The sequence below is a fragment of the Antechinus flavipes genome, chromosome 1 (assembly GCF_016432865.1).
Source record: "Antechinus flavipes isolate AdamAnt ecotype Samford, QLD, Australia chromosome 1, AdamAnt_v2, whole genome shotgun sequence".
NCBI classification, from domain to species: domain Eukaryota; kingdom Metazoa; phylum Chordata; class Mammalia; order Dasyuromorphia; family Dasyuridae; genus Antechinus; species Antechinus flavipes.
This window is the reverse complement of record NC_067398.1, coordinates 547,253,009-547,278,842: the sequence shown is the minus strand read 5'-3', so window position 1 is coordinate 547,278,842 and position 25,834 is coordinate 547,253,009. Positions and strand designations below refer to the sequence as shown.

The following is a 25,834-nucleotide window of genomic DNA, read 5'->3' as shown; positions in this document are numbered from 1 at the left end:
TGCATTCAACTTCCCTAGCTCAATTTCAAGAATAATAGGCAGAGATTCATCCCTTAGCAACCTGAGGATATGTGTTCCTATAGGCTTTTCCAGTATCTTTACCATGAAAATCTTAAATGGAGTTAAAAAGATAGATACAACTAATCAAAAACAATAGTTATTTCATATGATATGAAATTACATAAGTGCATTAGAAAGATTCAGAATACTTTATGAGGTCCAAGGGAGATAATTTGTTCCTAATAGGAGGGTCAAGGACTTAGAAACTAGTCTACTTTTCAGATATGAAAATAAATAAGGCATTTACCTTCAACAAGACACATTATACAGAAATAATAAGAAAAAAATAATACATGATGCACAAAATATATAATACACATACAATAATGCATAATGAGGAAGAAAATATACTTAGGAAAATGAATCCACCAAAAACAATTACTTGATGCATTTATAAAGGCCAAAAAATGTTATTTCTGCATTATTTGCTTTTATTCTACATTTTTCTACTATTCTGAATTATCAAGAGTTAAGTGGAAGGTCTAAGCAGAGGCTGGGTGATTTATTATGTCCATATCTTAGTATAATGTGTATTTGGTAAATATGTTTGCTGGATAAATCAGCTTTTCTTACCTTTATCTAAACAAGAATCCTGTCAGCAGCATGAGGAAGGGTCATTCTGTATTCACCTGAATATACCCAGAGGTGGAACTTGTTAGATTTGCTTCTGAGGCAACACATTCTACTTCTGGAGAACTCTTTAATTGTTAAAAGGCATTTTCTCCCTTTCCTCTAAGTTTAAGCTGAAATGTGCACCTGTCCAATAGATACTCAAGCTCCCAATTCTATCTATTCTAGCCAGTGAGCATAAGCCTATGCCCTCCTACATCAGAGAGTCCTTTTTAAGCACTTGAAAATTGCATTTATCCAAATGAATGCATAGCAGACACTCAATAAATTTATTGCCCTTTTCCTTAATGTCCTTGACTTGCAGCCTCATTTATTTTAGGCCCAACTTATTTTTCCCTCAGATACAGGATTCTGGAGTCACTCTGCTAGTAATGGTTGACATAAATAACTTCCTCAACTTTCCAAAAGAGCCAGCTATTATGTGGATAGACATCTGGACCTCGAATCAGAAGAGATGGGTTCAAGATTGGTCTCAGACATTTATTAGCAGTGTGATCTCGGCTAAGTCACTTAATATATAAAATATTTTTTTAACTTCAGGTTCCTCATTTGTAAAAGAAGGATAATAAGTGCATCTATTTCCTGGGGTTGTTGTAAAGGATCAAACAAAATAATATTTGTATATCTCTTAGCACAGTGTCTGCTACCTAGTAGGTGCTATATAAAATGCTAAATATTATTAATGTTGTTAAAAACATAACATCGAAATAAGCTTCCTATGCTGACTGGGATTATTGGTTTAGTAATAGATATAGAAAGAGGGAGAAAGAAAAATAATTTTGAAAAATAGAAAGCTTCACTGATTAAAAGTTAAGAAGTCAATGAGAAAATAATGAATTCCAAAAACCTATTTGAAGTTCTCTGACTATAAAATTATATACTCCCAAAGTTCAGGATATGAAGATATGCTGATTAACCCTTTACAGAGATTGTTGAAACAGCATTTAAACCCCCCCCCCAACAATATTTTATTTTCCCCCAGTTACATGTAAAAATAATTTTAACATTAAAAAGAAATCCAGATTCTATCTCTCCCTCCCTCAAATCACCTCCTTTAGATGGTAAGCAATCTGATATAGGTTTTATGTGTGTGTGTGTGTGTGTGTGTGTGTGTGTGTAGTGAAGTACAAACATGAAATTGTACTTAAATAATTACAAGTCTAAGAAGGGGATTGGCCAATGGGATCAGTTCTTAAGAGTATGCACAAATGTTTTGCTGATTTAAATACAAAGGGATGCTATAAGACTTGTGGCAGGGAGAGAAGTCTCAGGTCTTCATTTATCCACCTATTTGCTATTGCCATGTGGCCCGGTGAACACATAGCCTTGTTTCTGCTTCTGCTTCTATAGTATTTTTCTTTCCTGCTTTTAGATGACAGAGTTTTGGATAGAGAAGATATTAGGCTACAATACTGTGAGATTTGAAAAGTCGGAAGATGCTGCCTTCTGGACCAACTTTCTCTAACAGCTATAACACATTTGGATGTGAAGTTGGAGGAGGAGAAAGCTTCTAATAATTGCTTTAAGTCTGACTCCACTATCTCCAAAAATCAAGATGTTATAAGAAAGAGTGGCTACTTAGGTATATAGGGGAATGGTTTGTCCTTCAGTTCTTGCTATATCTTCTAAGTAAAAATCCCTTTGTAAAAGCAAACTATTATTTAATTGTTTAAATGAAACTAAGGCATTAATCATTGAACATGTCTATGATATGAAATAACTGTAACGCTAAGTTAATATTGGGAAGAAGATACTAGAATGGAGCATAAGCTGACAGTAGTAGATAAAGGTACCTTTAGTCCATCAGTGATAGTCTAAGAAGCCTAAAGGAGTAAGATGTAGCCCATCTCATTCTGAAGAACTAAATCCAGATTCTTGTTATATCAACATGATCAAAATGAAACATATACAAATCAGCAAATTCATACAAAGGAATAATTGTATCGATTTTTTTGGCTTTGATGCATTATGCAAGGAGTTTTTCAAAATAGCTAAAATGCTATTACTTATACTTTTTATCCATCTAGCATATTATTCTTCACTGGATAGTATTAATTAAAGGGACCATGCCCTAAAGAATCTACAACATAAAGGTAAAGTGTGTATCCAAGCTTCTGGGCACAAATTACTTAAGAAATTGGTCCATTTCATTAATTTATAAGGTACTACAGAATGATATCTGAAATTTATTCTTTCCTCCCCCCTCTAAATTAAAGTATTTCCACAAATATTGCCATTTTATCATGAAAAAGTCCCTGTGAGATGGGAAAATGAGATATCAATATAATTAGCATCATAACATGAGCAAACACATATGAAAACCTTCTTGAGTCTAATGCCTATTGCTAAGCACCTCAGCTACAAAGAGATGGAAGGCAAATCCTCTGTCCTCCACAGACTGACATGTCCTAGAAGTAACACTTTATTTAAATGGCATGCCTCCCCAAGAAGAGAGTTAGGGAAGTATGCCATAGCAGTAATGAACAAAATAAACAAAAATATAAGATATCAATGAAAGGTGCAAGCAATAAATATTCGAGGAGTTCAGAGACGGTAGAGTTCACTGAGGACTACAGCAGCCAAGAAAGGCTTTACTTACAAATGAAGAAAAATGGAAGAGCAGTGTTTCTAAAATTTGCCTGAATTCATATGACTAGTTACAAGTGAAAAATGAAATTAGAATATGATGGATCTCCTTTGCATATCATGATGTGTGCACATACATATAATAAAATGTCTATGTATACACATACTACATGTATATGCACATGTCCACACGAGCACTTTGCATATATGTACATGTGTGTGCATATATAATCATATTATATCAAAGTTTCATTGATACCTTTCATTTTTTATCAGAATAATTCCCCCAATATACTTTCCTCCATAAGTACCTTGTGACCTTTCCTTTGTAACAGAAAAAGATTTGTGAAATCAACCAATGCAATAATCACATCTAATAGTATTATTCAGTATTCTATACCCTCAGTCACTCATTTTCCCCTTAAATGGAGTTCAATTCTCCAGAGCCAAAATAGCATAACTAGGTCATAGCTCCTAAACTGCAAGGGATATAGAGATCATCTATTCTAGTCCCTTAATTTTTTAGTTAAAGAAACTGAGGTCCAGGAAAATCAACGAATCTGTCCAAGATCATACAAATGTCAGAGGTTCAGCTTAATTTTCATGTTCCTTTCATTCATGTTGTTGCAATAATTGAATATTTTTTCCCTGATTTTGCTTACTTCACTCTGCATTGATTCATACCAATCACTTAAGAGTTTCTTTGAATTCTCCAAATCTGACCTTCCTTAGAACACAGTAGTATTTTGTTATATTCAGGTACTATAATTTGTTCGGCTATTACTCCATGCAAACTTAAGTTTTTTTTTCTACTACAAATAGTACTTGTTCTGCATATCTTGATATATATGGGAACATTCTCACTGTCCTTGACCTTCTTGGTATATATACCTAGCAATGGGATATCTGAGTCACAGGGTAAAAACAGCTTAATGACTTGTCTTGCATAATTTCAAACTCTTCCAGAATGATTAGACTAATTCACAATTCTACCAACAATAGCTTAGCTTAAAAGTGCACAAAAAATTTATGGGATACCTTGTGTATCCCATGATATTCTCTCTTTTCTACCTCTAAGTAGTGAGAAGCAGTGTAGTACTGTAAAGAAAACACAGGATTTAAAGTCAAATGACTTGAAAAGTTTAGGTTCATATAATTAAGAATCAGAAGCCAGATCACCCAGAAGGAGCCTTGTCTGGAGTCTGAATCTTGCTTCTTTTCCTTACTAGCTATGTGACCTTAAACTAATCACTTAATCTTTTTGAGTTTCAATTTTTTCATCTCGTGAGTGATATCTGCCTTGCTAGATTCATGTCACACTGAAGTCAAAAACCTAGACTATCTTAGGCTGCACTAAAAAGACAGTGTCGAGAATGAGGTGTTAGTCCTATTATCCCATGCTAGAAAGGATCAATTGGGACTAATACCTTTTTTGGAAGAAAACTAGGAAACAAGCCAATGCAGAAAATGGGAATGGTCAGAGGATTAGAGATCTTGCCATAAAAATCAATCAGTTATCTAGCAAAACATACCTATGATGTGTCAGCCAAGTTGAGGCAGCTGGATGGATCAATGGATAGAGCCCTGGGCTGAGTCAGGAAGAACAGGGTTTAAATCTGGTCTCAGATTTCTAGCTGTGTGACTCTAGGCAAGTCACTTAATCTACTGGAGAAGAAAATTGCAAGCTACTCTAGTATCTTTGGCAAGAAAACTCCATGGACAACGTTGATGTTCTATGGCCCACAGGGTCATAAATAGTTGGACAAGACTGAATGACTGAACAACAAATATGTCAGGCACTTTGCTGAGCCCTGGAAACAGAAAGAAAGGCTGAAAAACCAAAACAAACCAAAACAACAACAAAAAAACCATATCCTGCTTTCAAGGAGCTCAAAGACTAATGGAAGAGACAACATACAAATGCACAAATGAACAAATCAAATATGTACAAAATCATATATTGAGGGCAATCTCAGAGGGAAGGCATGAATTCAGGACAAAAAAAGGCTTTTTGTAGAAAGTGGAACCTTAGCTGACACTTGAAAGAAGCCAGAGGAGCCAGGAGAAGGAATGAGTAGGGAGAGAGTTCCAAGCATGGGGCTCAGCCAGTGAAAAGAAAGTCTCTAAGCAGGTAGACAGAATAGTAGCCAGACTCGCTGGATCTTACAGTACAGGAAGGGGAGTAAAACGAGACAAGTAGGAAGGGACTAGGTCATAAAAGGCTTTGAAAAAAAAAAGAATCAGTTGAACAAACTGTGGATGTTAAGACTGGAGCAGAGGTTTTTAGAAGAGAAATATCTGAATTTCACAGGATTTAAGGGGTTGTTGTGAAAAAAGATTTAGATGTTTTTTTCTTCTAATCCCAAAGGGCAGATCATAGGTGACTTGCTAAAGGTTAAATTGTAGCTCAAAAGAAATAAAAGAAATGATTGTTAATAACCAATGATTTGGAGAGATTCTGAATTCCTCCTTTTTCTATAATTCTCATTTCAAAGATCAGTCTCTTGAAGGACATTACTGATAATGAGATTGGATTTTTTTGTTTATATATTGGACCACCTGCCATCTAGGGGATGGGGTGGAGAAAAGGAGGGGAAAATTTTGGTTAGAAGGTTTTGCAAGGGTCTTACCCATGCACATGTTTTATAAATAAAAAAAACAAATAATTAAATAAAAAAAAAACCCGTCTTGTTTAGACTATACCTAGGTTTGGATGAGGATGAATTCTTTGAATAGACTTTCCAAGTTTGGTGTTAACTTAGAAGTAAATGATGTAATCGAAGTTCATTAGAATAGATCTATCCCCTCATTATAACATTCATTCTCTTAATAATTGTTAAACCAATCACAGTTGATTGGCACTCTCAAAAACATCCCTCTTTCAAGGGCATATAAGCTGTGAGCCTGCTGCCATGATTATCTTTGGTATTCAAGAGTATCACTAACCTTTTATTAAAATACCAGCAACAACAATAAGATGACTAATCACTCAGAAATTATGTTTCTCTAAGTTTTTAAATGTCAAAGAATGAAACACTAATTGTCCAACAATGGAGTGGACTTCTCAAGAGGTAACAGATTAACCATTATTCATCCTCAGGCTGGATGACAATTTATGGGGGAAATTTAAGAGAGGATTGCCTTTTATATAGTAGATCTATTATATGGCCTTTGGCATCTTTTCCAACTCTGTGATTCTGGGGTTCTATCTTCTCTGCTTGCTGTGAGGATCAGGTGAGAAAATGTATATGAAAATGAACAACAAAATAATAAAGAATTTTTCAAGTACTGAGTTCTTTGAGGGAGGTGACGAGTTATCAATTTGACTGAATTTAACATTTATTATGCACCTATTACATGGAAGATATTGTGGTTGGTAGGTAGGTACTATGAATATAACAGTCTTTGACCTCAAGGAAGTCCTTGACTTTTTAATAGGGGGATACAAGAAATACATAGCTAAGTAAGTACAAAGTAATTAGAGGAAGGAGAGAGCACTAATGATTAGGAGCCTGTTCTCTCTTTCCTCCAAAAACATCCCCAAAAGTGCTAAACACCAGTTGGTGCTCCAAAAATGTAGACTGAATGAGATACTTGAATGAATGATTCGTGTTTTAGTATTTACCTCTTCCAGAATTTATCTGGTTCCCTTTCACTTTAAAAACAACAGTCAGCATTCCATCCAGGGGCGGCTGACCATGAAGCAAAGGGAAAGCATTTCCCACTGTGCTGTTCTCGCTGAGCTGCCTTGCCCCAGTAATGACTGAGAGCACATCCTGTCCATCTGCTGACTGTATTATCACAGCCTGACTTTGCCAGTCCTAGCTCATTCAAAGAAGGGAAGTATTTATTGTAGACACCGCCTTTTCCTTACTCTACCCCAAGCCAAACAACTTAAGAAGGTTCACACAGCTCTAGAAAAGGTAGGCTGTCACAGGCTAATGTTAAGAACAATGTTTATTAAATTCTTAATTTGTACAGAAACCTGTTAAAAGCCACTATGAATAGAAATAAAGGAGAGAATAGAGTAAAGAAGGGTACCAAGGAAGTCAAGAGGTTTTGCCTGTCCCTCCCACATGACCTTAGGCAAATTACTTTACCCCTCCAGGACTCAGTTTTCATATTTGTAAATCAATGGCATTGGATTAGATGGATGTATACAGTTCTTTATCTCACAAGGTGGGTCAAAGGATAGTGTTGAACCTGGTGTCAGGAAAACTCATCCATGTAGTTCAAATCCAGCCTCAGACACTTATTATGAGTTCAAACCCAGCCACTTATTAGTGTCACCCTGGATAAGTCATTTATTCCTGCTTGCCTCAGTTTCCTCATCTGTAAAATGAGCTAGAGAAAGAAATGGAAAATAATTCCAATATTTTTGCCAAAAAAACTTCAGAACTGGGTCAGGAGAAAATGGATATGACTGAACAACAACATATGGTTCTTTTCAATTCTAACAATTCAAATAGCTTTTTAGTAGTTCTTACAGAGATTATACATACAGATTAAAGATTTGGGGCCTGAAGGCATCTTACAGATCATCAAATCTAAGATCCCTCATTTTACAAATGAAGCCACAGTTATTTATACATGGTTTCAGAAGTAATATGTGTCCCAGGAAGGATTTAATCCCACATTTTCTGAATACAGAATCCACTGTACCACAAAGCAATGTGAAGAAGAAAAGAAGAAAAGAAGAAGAAGAAAGAAGAAGAAGAAGAAGAAGAAGAAGAAGAAGAAGAAGAAGAAGAAGAAGAAGAAGAAGAAGAAGAAGAAGAAGAAGAGAGACAAACAAAAAATGAGCAATGACAAAAAAAAAAAAGATAGCACTGGTAATAGATCTTAGATTTTTTTTTTTTCCAGAGTGATATCAACTGTTTATAGACTAGGCTTAGCTGATAATCTAGGCATCTGAAGTACATGTTATTAAATCGTTGTCCAAAACACCCAGCAGGAATTGCTGAAACTAGCTGAGCTTCATGCTGGTCCTAAGAAAATATCAGCATTTGTCTTAGAATCCAGCCCAATCTTCAATTATCAAATGGCACTCAATGCCATATGTTTTATGAACTGTGTACACACGTGGTACATATGTATGTTGTATCCATGATTGAAATCATGGTTTCTGAGTTCTTTCTAAAGATAACAAGCATGTGCCTTCTGTTATCACTAATTTGGATCCAGAAATTGACTTGTAGGACTTTTTTTTTTTTTATAGGAATTGGCATCTCTTGAAAAACTTTTCCTTAAAGCAAATGCAGAAAAACTGGTGGCCCTTTCAATTCAATGGACCCTAATGGACATGTGCTGGCTCTAGTGTAGCTCAGTTTCTTCCTTCATTTTTCATTTTTCATTTCCTTCTTTATCTCTTTACCTAAAAACAAACTCAGTTTTATCCCAAAATATAGCACTTAAATTGGGCAACTGGCTCAGGGCCATGCTCAGTTGCTTATCTAATGTGAACAATATTTTCCAGACTTGCCTCAAGGCACCTAATCCCTTTAATTCATCCTCTTAATTTCACCCTTATCCATAATTATAAAGGCAGCAACATATCCCCAAATCTCTGCTTTGTGCAAAACACATATACTTACATGCATATGAATATACAATGTATACATACATAAGCATAATGTACATACAAATACAATATAATATATATTATACACATCATTTACACATTTATTTTTTGGAATGGAACATATTTCATTGTTCTAGGAAGCTAGCAATGAAGAAACTCCCTATATCAATGAAGATTGATATCTACTTTGTAATTTAAAATCTGACATTCTTAAAGAGTTGTCTATGGGTCCTGAGAGATTAAATGATTTATTCAGGATCACATTGCCAATGTCCAAGGAAAGACTTAATTTATGTCTGATTCTAAGAAAGGTTCTCTCTGCTGTCACTGAACACAAGTGGTGATTAATAAATGTTTATTGTGAAATTAAATCATCTCAGGTTTCTCTTTGTTTACTGCTGACAGCAGGGGAGTCCCACATGTTCACACTACTAATGGCTCTGAACATCTGTGCAAAGTGAGCTGCCCAAGGCTGCAGAAATGCAGACACTTCTGAATGAATCACCTGTGCCTGCTCTGGGGCAGAACATAGGCAGGTGCATATACTATTTTCCTTCTCTCATAAGTCAACAAGTGGGTATGTCATGTTCCCTCCTAATTGGTCTAGTTAAGGCAGGTAACTGCACTTTAACTTGGAATAGTTGTCCCATTTGCTGAGATGAAAAGGCTAAATTGAGACAGAACTAGATAGAAAGCTTACATATACAGCCTTTATGGAGGAAAACAAGCCAAGCTGGGCATCTCAAAAACATAAGAGGAAGTATGAGCTGAGAAGAACAGATTTGTCTTAGCCAAATGAGCTTCTCAGAATTCTAACTGGGAATGATGTTACAGATAGAGTAAGCAAGCCACTTCTTAAGAGGTCCAGATTTGAAGTCCAATTCTGCCAGTAGCAACATATGTGACCTTAGAGAAGTTACTCATTTTGCTGCATCTCAATTTCTTCATCTATGAATTGAGAAAATTGAGCTATTTGCTGTTTATTATTCCTTCCAGTTCTAAAATTTGTGTTCCTTCTGAGATTTGATTTAGCTCTTGCTGATTGATCAAACCATCCCTGTGTCAGCCCTGATCTTGATGGTCTAATGGTCTTGCTAAATTACATTTTCTCTTTACTGCACACCGGCTGATGAAGAGGTAATATATTTGTAAAAACTGCCTCTGTGATACTAAAGTTTAAAACTCCCCTGGGATGAGAATTAGTGACAGTTAGCAGGTACAGTAAGAGGTGGGAGATAATCTGGCAACTAAGCAGCTCTAGCAAAACACATACATACACACACATACACACACACACACACACACCACACATCCCAGGATGTCTTCTGTATTTACAACAGCCATATTTACCTATCTCTGAAATCACAGGGTTTAGGAATAATTTACAGAAAATCTATCCACCAGAACTTTTATATCATAAAGAAACTTTCAATTAATTACTGAGAGCTAAATTGATTTGTTATCTCTCTTCTGTTAACAACCCAGCTAAACAGAAATATTCCTCCTGCTATAAATGGCTAGGTGGTTCATTAAATAGATTACTTGGTCTTGTTTCAAGAAGACCTGGTTTCAATAGACACTGACTATGTGACTCTTGGCAGGTTAATTAACCTGCTTGCCTCAATTTCCTCAACTGTAAAATAAGGATAATAATAGCACCTACCTCCCAAGATTTTTGTAAGGATCAGATGAGATGATGTTCGTAGAATGCTTTGCTCAGTGCCTCACACATAGTAGAAATGTTAGCTATTATTAATCTTAATACAACACTAAGTTATACTATTATACCTTGGAGAATCAGTTTATGATAAAAGATGAATTTCTGTTATGGGAAGAGCACTGGGAAGGAAGCAAGTTCACTAGGTTCTAATCCAGGCTCCACAACTAACTGTCCACTTCACCTTGGGCAGGTACTTTAGCCTCTCTAATCTCCAGTTTCCCTATTTCTAGCCCATTCTAGGTCTAGATTGGCTCTAAAGTTCTTTTTAGCTTTAACAGCCAATGATTCTCCATCATGCTACTCATTATTCAGTGTTAACACAGATTCAGAGCTGGAAGGAAATTTATAGGTCATCTAGTCATTAAGTAAATAAAATCAATAAAAATTTATTAAATACCTAGTAGGTGCTAAGCAGGAATACAAAGATAAAAGATAATTTGCCTCATTAATCATAAAAAGAAGATGAGAATAATCTACTGAAGATCAGTTTTATGTTATTATTACTAAAATAAATTAATAATGATGGCAATTGCAGATGGATAATAATAAATATTATGATTTTTGTTGTGCTATAAATGAATACAAATTCTACATAGCAGATATGAGTTAAAATGATTACTTCTAAAACTACAATAATAATGATTATTGTTGATGATAATTCATATTTATATATTCACATCAAGGATTACCAAGTTTTTTATTTTTCATAATCCTTTAAGTAGACAGCATAGCTTCTTGTTGTTTGTCCTTCATTTTTTAAAGAGGACCAATGACATCACAGGGTGATATCTTGACTTGTGGATGCATTGAAGAAGAGGCAAAGTTACATAGGTGAGAATACCTTTATTGAATTAACCAAAGGCATTAAACTTGGTATGAAAAGTCCTTAATATATAACTAGTAAAAGTCATCACTGGATAAAATACAATGACATTGCATAGGAATATTTTGGATTGGTTGAAGAAACTCAATTTCATTTTCTGAGGTTTGTAAAATATAGCAAACTATTTCTAAAATAGATATTTAAGCATCTGGTCAGTTTAGTGATGCAAGGGATCCTAGAAAACTAACTCTGAGAACACTGAGGGGTTATAGGAAAGGAGGAAAAAAGCATTTATTAAGAGTCTAATATTTGTCCAGTGCTAAGTATCTTATGTATATTCTGTCATTTGCTCTTCAGAATCCTGGCAGAAGTATGTATACATACATACATACATATACATATACACACACACAAATAGAAATGTTGGATGGGATATAATGATACAAATTTATACATAATTCAAAATTGTATCCAAAGAGTGCCTATTAATGGATTGTTGCCAACTAGTGCGAGGTTTCTGTAGGCACACTATGGACCAACTTCCTGTTCAAATTCACATTTTATAAAGTACTTGGATGAAGACATGGAAATCATGATTATAAAATTGGCAGACACCAAGATAATAGGGCTAATGAACTGGGTGATAGAACTAAAATCCAAAAGTTCTCAGTAGAATAAACTGATGAACTGAAGAAGACAAAATTTGATTGATATAAATGCAAAATGCTGCATTTAGTTTTTGTTGTTGTTCTTTTAAAGAGCATATTGTAAAAGAATAGCAAGAAGAAGAAATGGCAATTTATATATCTAGAGCTTCTCCATAGAGCAAAAAATAATGAGCCAACTAGTAAGAGTCACCTTATTTGAATTCTACTGGGCTGGAACCAATGATCTTATTCAACTTAATTATAGTTTTGAATAGTGTGAATTTGAAGACATGCTACTAATACATGGGATTCACTTCTTGCACTATTTGGAACTTCTCATCTGTATCAGGCTTCTCATCTATAGTACTAGAATTCCAAACAACGGGCCCTTATTCTAGAACCTTGCCCAAGGTTAGTGTCTCCGATACCTGATTTCTTGCTATTAGGTCTTACCTAAGAATAGGTAGTCTTACTTAGACTAACCTCTGTCTTCTTCTTTTCTTGTTCTAACAACCGATATAATTAATGCCTATATCTGACATTGTGGATAGGCACCTCTGTTTAACAGTAATATATCTTTTGGCTAATTAAGTCCCACTCTTGTTTCCTAAATCTAGCGAACCAGTAGCTAGTGTCTAGGTAAAAACAAATAAATAAAACTAAACTAAACTAAAAACCTTTCCCCTGCTACCACTTACCAATCTCTCATCTGCACCTATCTCAACTCCACTACTCCAATGTTTCAGTCTGGTTTCTGCTTTTTCCTTTGTAACCTCTGCAATTCTCCTCTGTAACCTCTGTCTATGGATGACAAACTTTCCTTCATCTTAGACTTTTTTCTACCATATTCGTACTTACCAAAACCTTAATTCCCCTGGAAAACATTGAATCTTTAGTCACCCTCTTTAGTACTGAATCACACAAACCCACTTTGTTGAGCCAAGAGAGAAAGTATATTCCTGACTCCCTGTGGCCACTTCCAGTCCCCCTTCTTCCTCTATATTCTCTCCATTCAAATATAACTCAAATACACTCAATAGCAATTATTTCCAGGTTATTGTACTTCCTTTTCCACAGTATTCAATAACTGGCTCACAGTCTTCTCTATTCCACTTTCTTTATGCTTGAAGACTTCCACATTATATTGGTATCAATTCAAACATACTGATCACCTAGTTCCCAGGTTCCCATGATATGACCTTTCACTCCATCCCAGATACACATATGAATAGTCATACCTTTATTCTCACCATTACTTAAAAGTGTTCCAGTTCTATGACCCAGGATTCTGAAATTCCTCTGGCAATAACCACTTAAATTTCCACATCTTCCCATACCTCACTCCTTCTTTACTAATTCTCTTTGCTTACCACGCTTTCCAAACATGCCATATCTCCCTACTCTTTCTTGGTTCCATATCCTTGTTTTAGCTTTAGTTTTCTCCTTTCACAATCCTGACACTAGAATAAAATAGTATACTTGGAGAACATAGTTCCCTTCACTTTGCTCTGCTGGTGCCTTTCCAAAACCTCAACTCAAGTTACTCCCCAACATCTATCTCTTTCTCAATTTCTCATGCACTGTTTAATGTTGTCAGAAGAAATCTGCCAGCGGCAACTGAGCAAACAATAAATTTATGTATGAATCTCAAGTGGGTCCTCACTATTGCATAGTTATCTTTTTAATCTTCCTTATCACACTCCCCAAAGCAGCTGTTCCACACATTCTCTTCTTCATCAAGTCTCCTATACCATCCCTTCTCTACTCCCTACAAAAGACTTTGCCTTATATTTTATTGAGAATATAGAGGCCATTTAGCATGAGCCTCTTCATATGTCATATTCTATATCAATATCCCTTGACAATATTTCTACCTGATCCTCTTTTGGACTTCTTGATCTCCAGACATCACTACCTTTTTTCAGAAGGGCAAGGTAGATGGCAAGATGACTGGCAATAGCCCCAATAGCTTGGGGTTACTGTATGATCTTCAGTGTTTCACCAAGCTCTGAACATTCCATAGTGCCTGCTTCAATCACCTTCATGGACATTGGAATAAATTTACATCCACCCATTCTACTGGGGGAAGTCTTCACATGCTTGAGATGTTCATCCCCATATCTCACCCATGGGTTTGAGGGCCATGCATTACTCTCAACTGGTTTAGCTAAAGCATTGAGACAATTTACCAGCTTGAGGATGCTGTCATGCCATAACTTCTTGAAGTCATAGGTGGAAGTTGGATAAAAGTAGATATTAAAAGTGGTTGATCAAACCTGACCTAGAAATCCTCATACCATAAAAGCTAGTCATCTTTTCTTTTTCCTTTCTTTGTAAATTTAATTAATTAATTAATTAATTGGAGCTAGTCCTCCCTGATCACCCTATAGATTTCTGATCCTTTACCATTTAAGGAGGAATCAAGGACAGCTACCTCATAATTTCCCATTCTGGTGCAGGATTTCATCATGTCTCTGCGCCAGGTTCCTTTCTCTTTTCAGCTGCTTTTTATGTAGTCTTCTCCTATAGACTGAGAATTCCTTAAGGACATTCTTTGTATCCTAGCACCCAGCACAGAGTCAGGCAGAATAGGTACTTAACAAATATTTACTGACTACTGACCTCTTTTACTTTGTTCCAATTGCTACAAAGAGGTTACTCTTCCCCCTTCCATCTCTCCTTGTGAAGATTAACTCCTCAATCATTTCCCTTTCTATTCCTTATTCTCCTCCTCTGTTCTTAGTCCATTCCTGCTTCTTGTAAAACACTTACATCAATTCATAAAAGTCCTTCATTTGACCTTACCACTCCTTCACACTATCTCTGTTATCTTCCCTCTGGAAGAAATCTAATCTTCATTCCTGAGTTTTCATAACACTTCCGTCTTTTAGTTCTCTTCCTACTTTTCTGACTATTTCTTAGGCTCTTTTGTAAAACTATCATTCATGTCCCACCTCCTAATCATGGATATCTATATCTATATCTACCTATCTATCTATCCATCCCCAGGTTCTGTCTTAATCTAACTCTGCTCCCTCTATTTTCTATTCTCTTCTCTCTTTTGTCTTGTTCTCATCAAATCCCCTGGATACAATTAGTTCTTTAATGAGTGATTATCAGACTCCTATATCAAGCTCTAAACTCTCATTTGATCTCTAGTATCACTTTATCAACTAGCTGGCAGATATATCTAAATAGATATCACATAGGCATTTTAGATTCAATGTGTTCAAACTGGAATTAAAAACATTGTAAATGTAAAACCCACATTTATTTATTAATCATTCGTCTGTTTATTTATGTATTTGTTAAATAACACAATTTCTTCTCCAAATGATTTTTATGCTTCACAGGTTTATGACCTTAGCATATTCCTTGACTTCTTCCCTTTATTTCCCCCACCCATATTCACTCAATTTCCAACTCTTGTCAACTAGATTGCCATGACATTTATAATATCAGTCCTCTTCTCTAACTTACATGGTTACTACCCTAGTTCAGTCCCTCATTTCCCTTTGTCTAGAGGGCTACAACAATAAGCTGGCTAGCAGTCTCTTAATTCTCTAATCCATTCTCCAAATACCTGTCAAAAAATTCTTCCCAAAATGCAAATCTGACCATATTATTCCTCTGCCTAAGAATCTTCAATGGCTCACTGTTGTCATTAGGATCCAATACAGGAGCATCACCTTAGCATTTAACATTATTCACAGTTTACCTGCAGCCTTTCCAGGTTTTACAGTCTAGTCACTATGGCCTTCATGCTATTTTCTGAACTTAACATTCCATTCTTTGCTTCTATATCTTGGCCACAAGCTGTTCCCCAAACCTGAAATTTATTCTTTTCTCACATTTGTATCTTATAAAAAGGTTCAACTTATCCACTATCTCTGAGGGGAAGTCTTTTTAAATGCCTTTTTTGGTCATTGCTCTCTGCTCTCTCTCCTCTAATTATCAGACATATTCCTATTTAATTATATATTATAAGTCACTCCCTCCTTCCCAAAAAGATTTTTCAGGCTATACTGGGTATGGACTAAATGGATTGAAAGCTCTATATGAGCTCTCTATATATTCTCTACCCTCATCAGGTTCTTTCTCAATTCCATATTTAGGAAATGCACTGACAAATAGAAGTGGAATCAAGTAGTATTTGAGACTCACAACTACATCATTTGAGGAACAATTAAAAAATTTGAGGTTATATAGTTTGGAGCATAACCTCTGGAGAGGCACTAGGGAACATGTGATAGCCCTCATCACATATCTAAAGAACTATCTACTGGAAAGAGGAAGTGTAAAAGATTAGGATGGTGAACATAAAGGACCAATGGACAATAAGGGGTTACTGAAGCAAGACAGAACAGACTGTTTCATCTGTATTGCATAAGGAACTATGTTAAATAGCCACCATTCTGTACAGTTCCAGATGGTAGAAGTAGGACTAATGGGAAGTTATAAGGAGGCAGATTTTGGCTAAGAGCTTTTAAAACAATTAGAGCTATCCAAAAATGGAATGGGTTGTTATCAGAGTTAGAGAAATTTTCATTTCTGGAAGAATACCAGCAAATGCTGGATGACCACTTATCTGAAATTATTCTAGAAGCAGCTCTTATGCTGGTCAGTTAGAGATCTTAAAGTTCCCTTTTAACCAAAGAGTCTGATTCTATCTAGAATGATAACAACAATGGTACCAATTAACAATAAAATATATGGATGGAAAAAGTAGCACAAGAATCTAGTCATTAAGGACAAAACCCTGCTTCTGTGAGACTTCTGATAGTGAGGACTGAGGAGCTAAAAATACATTTTGTCACCTATAGATCCATTTATTGAACACAAAAAGTACAGGGGGAAAGCCTACTTAAGCAGCTCAGCTAGGAAGTATAATAAAAATAACTTTTTCCTTATAGAACTATTCCTGAACAAACATTTCCTGTGAAATTTTAAAAAAGGGTATAAGATTTAAATGAAAACTGACCTTATGGAAAAAGCACGTTGCTTCTTTTCACCAAGGAACAGGTTTAACTTCTTTGGAAAACTGAAAGAAAAAAAATAAGATAAGATCAAAACCAAGATTAAGTTGATGCTGCAAATAAGCACAAATCAGTAGTACTGAAGCCCTAAATGAAATAAGGGCAAAAACTAAATGAAGTCAGCAAAGGGAGAAAAACAAAAAACAAATAAAAATCACTGTACAGGCTAATACATTCTATAGAATGTGAATTGGAAAATACATCAGAAAAACACCTTTCAACTGTACCCAAAATGTCACTAACTTTGAATATCCTTTGATCTACAGAAACTACCATAAGATATTGTTCTTATAGCACCAAACTACCTTTCAGGTACATCTTCCTTATGACCTAATAAATTAGGAAAAGAAAATCATGGTAGATTGGGAAATATTTTTATGATCTCTTTCTGACTCATTTTTTTAAATTTATACCCAGGAGGTTTTTAAAAATATACTTTGATAAATATGATAGTACTTTTTTTTTTTTTTTGGCCATTTTGGGAACTGATAAATTGCTGATGCTAGTAAAGGAGATTACAGAAAACAGGAAGCTGGAAAGGGGAAATGATTTTGCAGTAAAACTGATGAACTAGTCTTGAACATATTGAGCTTTAACTGATGGATACTAAAGTGGAGAAAAATTGTAGGGGATGAAGTTGAGTTGAAAAGTTAGAGCTAGAGATGGCAACACACAAATAATGTTGATGATAAATCTCTGACATTTAATATATGAGATCTCATCTCCTATGGGATCTCTGAAAAAATTAATTTGGAGGAAGTAAAGCAGAGAAGGGGGGGGAAGCCTTAGTAAAAATTAAGAGACAGAAAGAAGAGGCTCCAGACAGGAGGTAATGAGTTCAGAGAGTTAGGGAGAGAAGGATGTCATGGAAGCCAAAGAACCAAGAAGAAAAATCACCTATAATCTCAAGTTCAAAAGAAAGAGGGAAATAGATAAAGACTGCCAAAAGCTGGACCGTCAGGAATGCCATAGAAGTGATTCCCATCCAAGTCACAGTCTATTCTAGTAGTTTCTAAGGTTCTTTACAATTTTGAATTTACAAAAACATGAGATTTGATTAAATGTCATTCATTGCATCGGATACTCCATCTCCCAATTACATGCATTTCCCCTGAATGTTCTTCATGCCCAGAAAGTTCTCTTTTATCTTTTCTATCACCTAACTTCCCTGTCTTTCAGGTCTCAGCTATAATCCTAGCTTCTGCAAGAAGCCTTTCTCAGGTCCTTCAATGCTTCCCCACAGAAATTACTTTTTCTTTATAGTCTCCACTTTTTTTTTTCCTTGTCCATTGTTGTTTACGTGTCTCCCCCATTAAAAAGTGAACTCTTTAAAAGCAGGGACTGTTTTTGCCTTTCTTTATAGCCTCAGTGCTTAGTAAAGTGCTTAGCATATCCTAACACCTTAATGAATGTTTGTTTGCTTGTTGACTGGAGGAGGAATTGCTGACCTTAAAAAAATTAGTTTCAGAGAAAAATTCTGGGTAACAGATGTTTCCATGTATACATTGTGTTCATAGCCCTCTTTATGCTCATCCTTTGTGCAATACTCTTTTCTGTTTATCTAAATTCTGTTCTTCTTGAAAGGCTTAGCTCAATTCTTTTTTTTTTTTTTAACAGAAATTTGCCATTTATTTACATGAAAGAGCACAGGGGCTCAAACTAACCATAACTAAGCAAGGCAGAGTCATAGGTGATTGAGCATCAAAATTTCTACTAAAGGCCTTTTCTAACTGTTTTAAAAGTTATTGAGTTTCTTAACTTTGTGGTTACTTTCTATATACCATTCATGTTAGTATTTAATCAATCAATGAGATTGGTAATGTAAGGACCATATTCTATACTTTTTTGTACCTGAGAGTATATAGTTCCTTGGGCTTAACAAATATATGATAAGGCACTATGGCATAAGAAAGTATCTTGTATACAAAATTCAAAATTTGTGGGTTCAAACCCCAGTTTTACTGCTTATACAACTTGTAGGACAAAACAAACAAGTAATAACTCTGTCCAAACACACACACACACACACACACACACACACACACACACACACACTTTTTACAAAATCAAACTAAAATCAAAATAATTTCAGAGGATACTTGTAATTAGAAAAATAAGAAAAGGCCTTATTATCTCATTTGCTTAGATTTATAAGAGTGGACATGATATTTTTAAACTCTGGGGATAATTTTGGACAAAACTATTTCTGGTAAGCATGAAATCATACATTTGGAGTTAGGAAGATGAATGACCATCTTGATTTCATACACACAAATAAGTAAGAAGTAGTTAAATGATATAGCAGAAGGTAAACTAGAAATTATACATCCCTGAGTGACCACAGATATTATATAAATCTTTCATTTAAACTTGGATACCTATAAAAACCCTGGAAGATGTCAGAATATTTAAACGATTGCCAAGTAGTACATTTTGAAGTACACATTTTGTCAGGGCAGTCTAATTTTCTTCATAAAAGACTGACTGGCTTGGTAGGTGATGAGGAATCAATCAATGTAATATGTTTTGAGTTTCAAAAGAATCTGGATTCTGTGTCTTAACTTCATCAAATATATCAGAACATATTATCTGTAAAAAGGTTTAGCAATGGGTTAAAGAATGTCATTCTGACATGTGACCTTATCACAACTAAAATTGCTTTCTCTAAAATTACATTGATAACTTTGGATCCTTAATTGCCAATTCCAAAGGCCTTTGCTCAGTCATCCTTCTTGATTTCTCTGAAACATTTGACACTGGTTGACTCTTCTCTGCTCCTGGATATTCCCTTCTCTCTGAAGTTTCACAATGCTATTCTCTGTTGGTTTTCTTTCTACTTAATATTTCTTCTCAATCTCCTTAGCAGTATCATCAATCATGTCTTGTCCTTCAGCTGTGGATGTAACCTAATACTCTGTCCTGGTTCTTCTCTGTCTATACCTGTTCTGTTGAGGACCTCCTAAACTCCCAGAGTTGAATTATTGTCTTAATATAGATATTTAAACTTATTCTCACTCTCAACCTCTAGTGTTCAATCACCAGAATTCAACATCACAGAAAGATACAACTCAACTCTTCTGAGAAACATCTGCCAATAGCATATAGATGATCAGCACATCAAACTCAGTATGTCTAAAATATAATTCATTCTCTCTACTACTCCACTTCCCCTGCCCCCAAGAAAATCATCTTTCCCAAATTCTCTTCTTCTGCAAAGGGTACCATTGTCCTTCTAATTACTCAAATTTCCATCTTTCCTATCACTTTAAATTTCCCTATCTACCATATTAAAAAGTTGGTCACCTTGCAATTTTATCTTCATAATATCCCACAAATTCATCATCCTTTCTCTACTTAGGTCACCACCACTCTAGTTCAAGCCTTCATAAATATTTACCTGAAACAATGTTGCCTCAAGTTTCTCTGTTCTTTAATTAATCTCTTATCCAGAAGCCAAATAAGTATGGCTGAAGTATGAGATTAGGTACCCAGTTAAAAAGCTCCAATGGCTCTCTAATGCCTCTAGAATAAAATATCAATTTCTTTGTTTGGATATTCACAGTCTGGACTTAGGTTTTCTTTCCAGTCTATATATGTCTTCAGGCATGCTAAATTACAAACTATATATCTTGGTGCACCTTATATACAACATTCCATCTCTCATTTTAGTAGTGTCTTTCCATAGGTTTTCTGTCCTCTACTCAAGAATTCAGCATCACAGAAAAATTCAATTCAATTCCTTTGTGAAGCAACTAACAATAACATCAATGGTCACCAGCTGGCCATTTTTTCAAGTTCATGTCTTTCTAACGTGAAAAGAGAGATCACTCCCAAGAGAGTAAGAGTTATTCATGACTTTCTGCAGAAGTCACTGAAAAGTCAAAAGGTACCATCCAGGCAGCATAGGTACAACACAACAGAATAAAAGTCCTGCCAGTCTCACCAGAAAAAGGAACAAATTGATAAATATCTCTCAATTATTTTGAATCTTTATGATTATGTGTCATAAACACACAGTCCTAGAATCAGCATATAGAAGATCTTGAATAACCCCTATTAATATTGTGCTTAAGCTATCAGAGCGTGGCAGACAGAACACATTCTCATCTGACCTAGACTCAGAGTTAATCATTGAAGCACAGTCTTTCAAAGCAGCTCAGAGAAAGCCATAAACAACAACAAGGCAAGAACTTGGTCTTATTTAGATGCCATTAGTCACAGTAAGTACACTTGATATCTCCCTTGTCTGTACCATTAGACCTTCAGCACAAGTGAGTGAGTTTTATACATATCTTTGGACATCCAATCATTTGAAGGACTGATTGAAATGAAATAACTAGACTGAGTCTGTGAGCAAAACATGGGAGTCCTTTTAATCTTTACTAATGACTAGGTGATGAACAAGAGAATTTGCTCATTATGTTCCTATATGAGATCCAGTTAGAAGAGGTGATAAAGTATCTCAGCAAAGGACATGATAAGAATTCAAAAGAACCATGATATATTGGATGTTATAGTAAGAAGTAAAAAAAAAGTTGAATCTAAGCAAATTTAGAGCCATGTTCTTAGCAAGCAAAAATGTCATACAAAAATAAATGACAGGGAACAACTAGTTATATACTAGTATGGAAGAGGAATCAATCAATGAGCATTCATTATATGTATAATAGATAAAAGAACTATGTCTATGGAAGACAAGACAGAAATGAAACAATGCCAACATAATGAAGCCATCATTGTAATGGGAGAGAAAAGATGTATTTGTCCATAATTATCTGTGTCTTTTCATACATGTATGTATATGTGTGTATCTTATATATACATGATATAATATATCAATATTATATAAAACTATAAATAATATTCTATATATTCATCTGTGTATATATCATGTGTATATAACATATACACACACACACACACCACAACAGATAATTATAAGAAAAGGGTTCATGTAGATGGTAGTACTTAAGCTGAGTCTTTAATGAAACACAGGATTCTAAAAAATATAGTTGAGGAAGAGGTATCTATATTCTAGTCACAGGAGCCTGTGCAAATACACAGAGAAAGAATCTAAAAATCTCCTACGTGAAAAATAGCATATAGGCTCAAAAGGCTGGATGGCAGATTTCAAAAAGAAAGGTAATGAGCAAGAAGGCTGGAAAGGTAGGAAGAGACCAGACTGGAAAAAGCTTTAAATTCCAATTAGGAGTTTGTCTTTCATCCTAAAGGGGAATAGTGGTGTTTGGTGAGCTGATCATGCCTGTGCTTCAGGAAAATCACTATATAGGTATGGTGAAAAATGGACTGAAGTGGGAAGAGATTTGAAGCAAGGAGTTCAAAAGGCTCCTACAACAGCCGAGGTGATATAGAATAAAGAGCTGATTTAGAGTAAACTTTTTCCACTCGGAACTATTTTTCATCAGAGGAATTTTTATGTGACCCCAAGTACATAGTCATATAAAATACATATACAGTGTAAAACATTTACTGATAATAAATCATAATTTCATGACCCCCACATTCTAATTATAAGACCCCACGTGGAGGACCAACCCACAGATTAAGAAGTTTTGATCTAGACTGACTACAAAGGAGAAAGAATGTTTGTTATATGAGAAATAATGTAAAGGAAGAAGCAACAAAATTTGGAAATTGATTGAATATGTAGTAAAAGTGATACTATGGTTCTAAACCTGGGGTGGGATGGTGGTTTCCTCAATAGTAACAAAGAAATTGGGGCAAAGATTGAGTTTAAAGGAAAGGATACTAGTTCTGGCCTAGAAAGGCTACAAATTCTGGTATAGACACGTAAAGTTTGAGATTCCTATAGAATATACACATGGAAATTGTCCAGCAAGTAGCTTGTGATCCAGGACTAGCTCAAAGTCATTTCAAATGTTATAGCCTATAATTTAAGAAGAATATGGTAATTTGGGAATAAAGTCAAAGAAAACAACAATTAAAAAATTTTAAGTACTAACACATGAAACCTAGAATAAAAAGTTTAAAGTCAAGTCAAGAAAAGTTTATTAAGTATCAGGTACTGTGCTAAATAGTATACTACTCTCAAGGAATCATGTCAGAAATCTAAAGAACTTGGAAATTACTGTCATAGAAAATTCAAATCCATTCTAGGGAAAGAAGGGAAAATATACATTATTACTACATTGAAAGATAACACATTATCCCTTAAATTTTATTGATACTTTTTGTTTTTATATCAGTCATTTCCTGACAAAGCACTTCTACCCCAGCAATGATCCCTCCTTTATAACAATAATAGCAGTAGCCACAGCAAGAACAACAACAATTCAGCAGAAATTAATAGAGTGACTAAATCTGACAGTATATGCAGCATTCTTTCTCCATAGTGTTTGGTTTCCCTTCAAGATGAAATGAAATAGGCATCAGTATTTGCTCCTAAGGAGCAGGTTGTTTATCACAATCCTACTTGATGCTATCTCTTTGGCTATGTTTTTCCCCTCCTTTCTTTCTCCATCTTAGTTTAAAGTTGGAGAGGTTCCAATCAAATTTAGTATGAAACATATGATCTGTCCAGGGAAATTGGCAAAGATTGGATAAACTGTACTACTTAGGAAAAGGAAGGTGTATATATAAAGAATATTTGCATTTCATCTGGCCACTATATTATCAGTGGTACCACAGAATGGAAAGAACCCCTCATTTTATAAAAAAAAAAAAAGGAACTGAGGTTCAGAATGGCCACATAGTAAATATCAAAACTAGCTTTTGAATCCATGTTTATCTTACTCCTGTCCAGATCGCTTTCAAAATTATGCTACATTGCATCATACTAGCAGTCGTAAGTCCATCATAATTTAACAAAGTCTCCTTAGGACTATTAGGATTTCCTGCAGTATATGGTAGAGAAATATTGTTGCAGCACCCAGAAGGGTATACTCTGCAAGTATGACTAATTGAATGAATATTTTCCCTCGATAAGTATTTATTGGAGTAGGTATTTACCACTCCACTAGACAAAAAAGGTAAAAAACATCAGTGAACTAGATTGTCAGTGTATATCTATCTCTTTTTCAGTTTTCTTAGGTACAGCCTAGAAATAATAATAACTACCTATCTCCCAGAAGGTTTGCAAAGATATTAACAGGCTTTAAAACAATCAGTAATACAATCTTCAAGGTATTATCAATATTACTTGTTCTACTAGAATCTAAATTTGAGTTAAATCAAGACACCATTGGCATTTATGTAGTAGTGACTTACCAACTCTACTAAAAATGAGAAGTTTAAAAAATATTAGGTATAATTTAGACTCTAGTCTAAGTGGAGATTAAATTAAATTGTTTCTAAGATTCCATCTAATTCTGAGATTATGGGTCTACCCTTTCTCTATTTCCCCTCTCTGGCAATAGCTAATAATTGTGATGGAAAGATAATGCATAACATATATCCCCATGCATAAGAAAGCTTGAGAAACGAAGGAGGTAGAACTGAGGCCATGGTCTGCATATGTCTTAGTAAAATTAGATCAACTATTTTTGTGCTTTCTTTTAAAAGCTGCAATTCAAAGGCTCAACTTTGTGTTAAAACTGGGAGGTGGAGCAAATTTGCATCAAGAAGAGAGTTGTAGCTTTGTAAAAAAAACATTCCAGAGGGGTGAAAAAATCATTATTTTTATGACACAGAAGGGAGGGAAGCATATTATTTGGGTGAATCAAATTTTGAGGACTATAGATTATATGAGTAAGGCCTATGGGATTAAAGTTAGAAACCATCATTTCCTATTGAAATGGGAAAGTTTTCTCTCTCTTCTCCTTAACTCCCATTACTTCTACATTTGGACATACTATTCTATTTATATATATTCATAGAAGTGTTAATATGTTATATATTCAAATCTATATAAATATGTGCCTATATGTATACAACTTTGAGTTGCAAATTCAATTAAATCAGGAAGATCAAATTATATTGACAGTCCCTTTTGACTTTAAATCCTAAAGTATGAAACATAAACTTCTGCAAATTTAAGTTTGCATCACACCTAATTCAATTCCATGCATTTGGATTTCATTTAAATAGCTTGGAGACTATATTTGTTGTTCTGGGGAGATTCTGGATCTGTGATATCATCATTGTAGGGAATTTCAAATGATGAAACTCTTTCCAGTGATCCAGATCAGCAACTAGATTCTGGTTTTTCAGAAGACTTAGACACACCTACCCACGGCACTAAAAGATGAAATGATTTCCAAATGGTTCAATTAATAGCATGTGTCAGTAGCAGGGCTAAGTTTCAAGTTTTCCTTCAGGTCAGTCCTCTATCCACTCCACTCCACTGCCATCTCATTACGATATTATGAGTCTTTAATTCTATGACATTCTATTCTCCCAGGTGCTACATAATAAGCCTTTTCCATGTAAACAATTCTTCTTAAGTCAGGACAAAGATGTAAGTCAAACTGATAAAGTATGAAGTCTGTCCCTATTATCATGCAAAAAAGATACTATTCATTCATCAATCAACTGGAAGGTAGATTATCTAATTTCATTACATGATATTGAAGGGAATAAATGCACACTACTAAATCAACTCAGTAAGAAGGGACACCTGTTCCTTGAAATAAATAATGACCATGTGCGACAATGACTCTGTTTTGACACCTTGTCTATTGTAAGGCCATGTCGATGAAATCAAAACAAATTAGAAAGTTACATAATTATCTGGGAAATCTCAGACCATATGGTTCTGACTCAATTATCCAG

At 35.0% G+C, this 25,834-nt stretch overlaps 1 protein-coding gene across 3 annotated transcripts in view; it reads right to left on the bottom strand.

Annotated features, from left to right (window-relative positions):
- The window catches only part of ATXN1 (ataxin 1), a 654,648-nt gene that overhangs the window by 369,609 nt on the left and 259,205 nt on the right, over positions 1–25,834 (bottom strand). For all 3 annotated transcript variants that reach the window (XM_051970650.1, XM_051970648.1, XM_051970649.1), the window contains exon 6: positions 17,029–17,088. The gene's annotated coding sequence lies outside the window, so the exon portion shown is untranslated. The remainder of the gene's footprint in view (positions 1–17,028; positions 17,089–25,834) is intronic.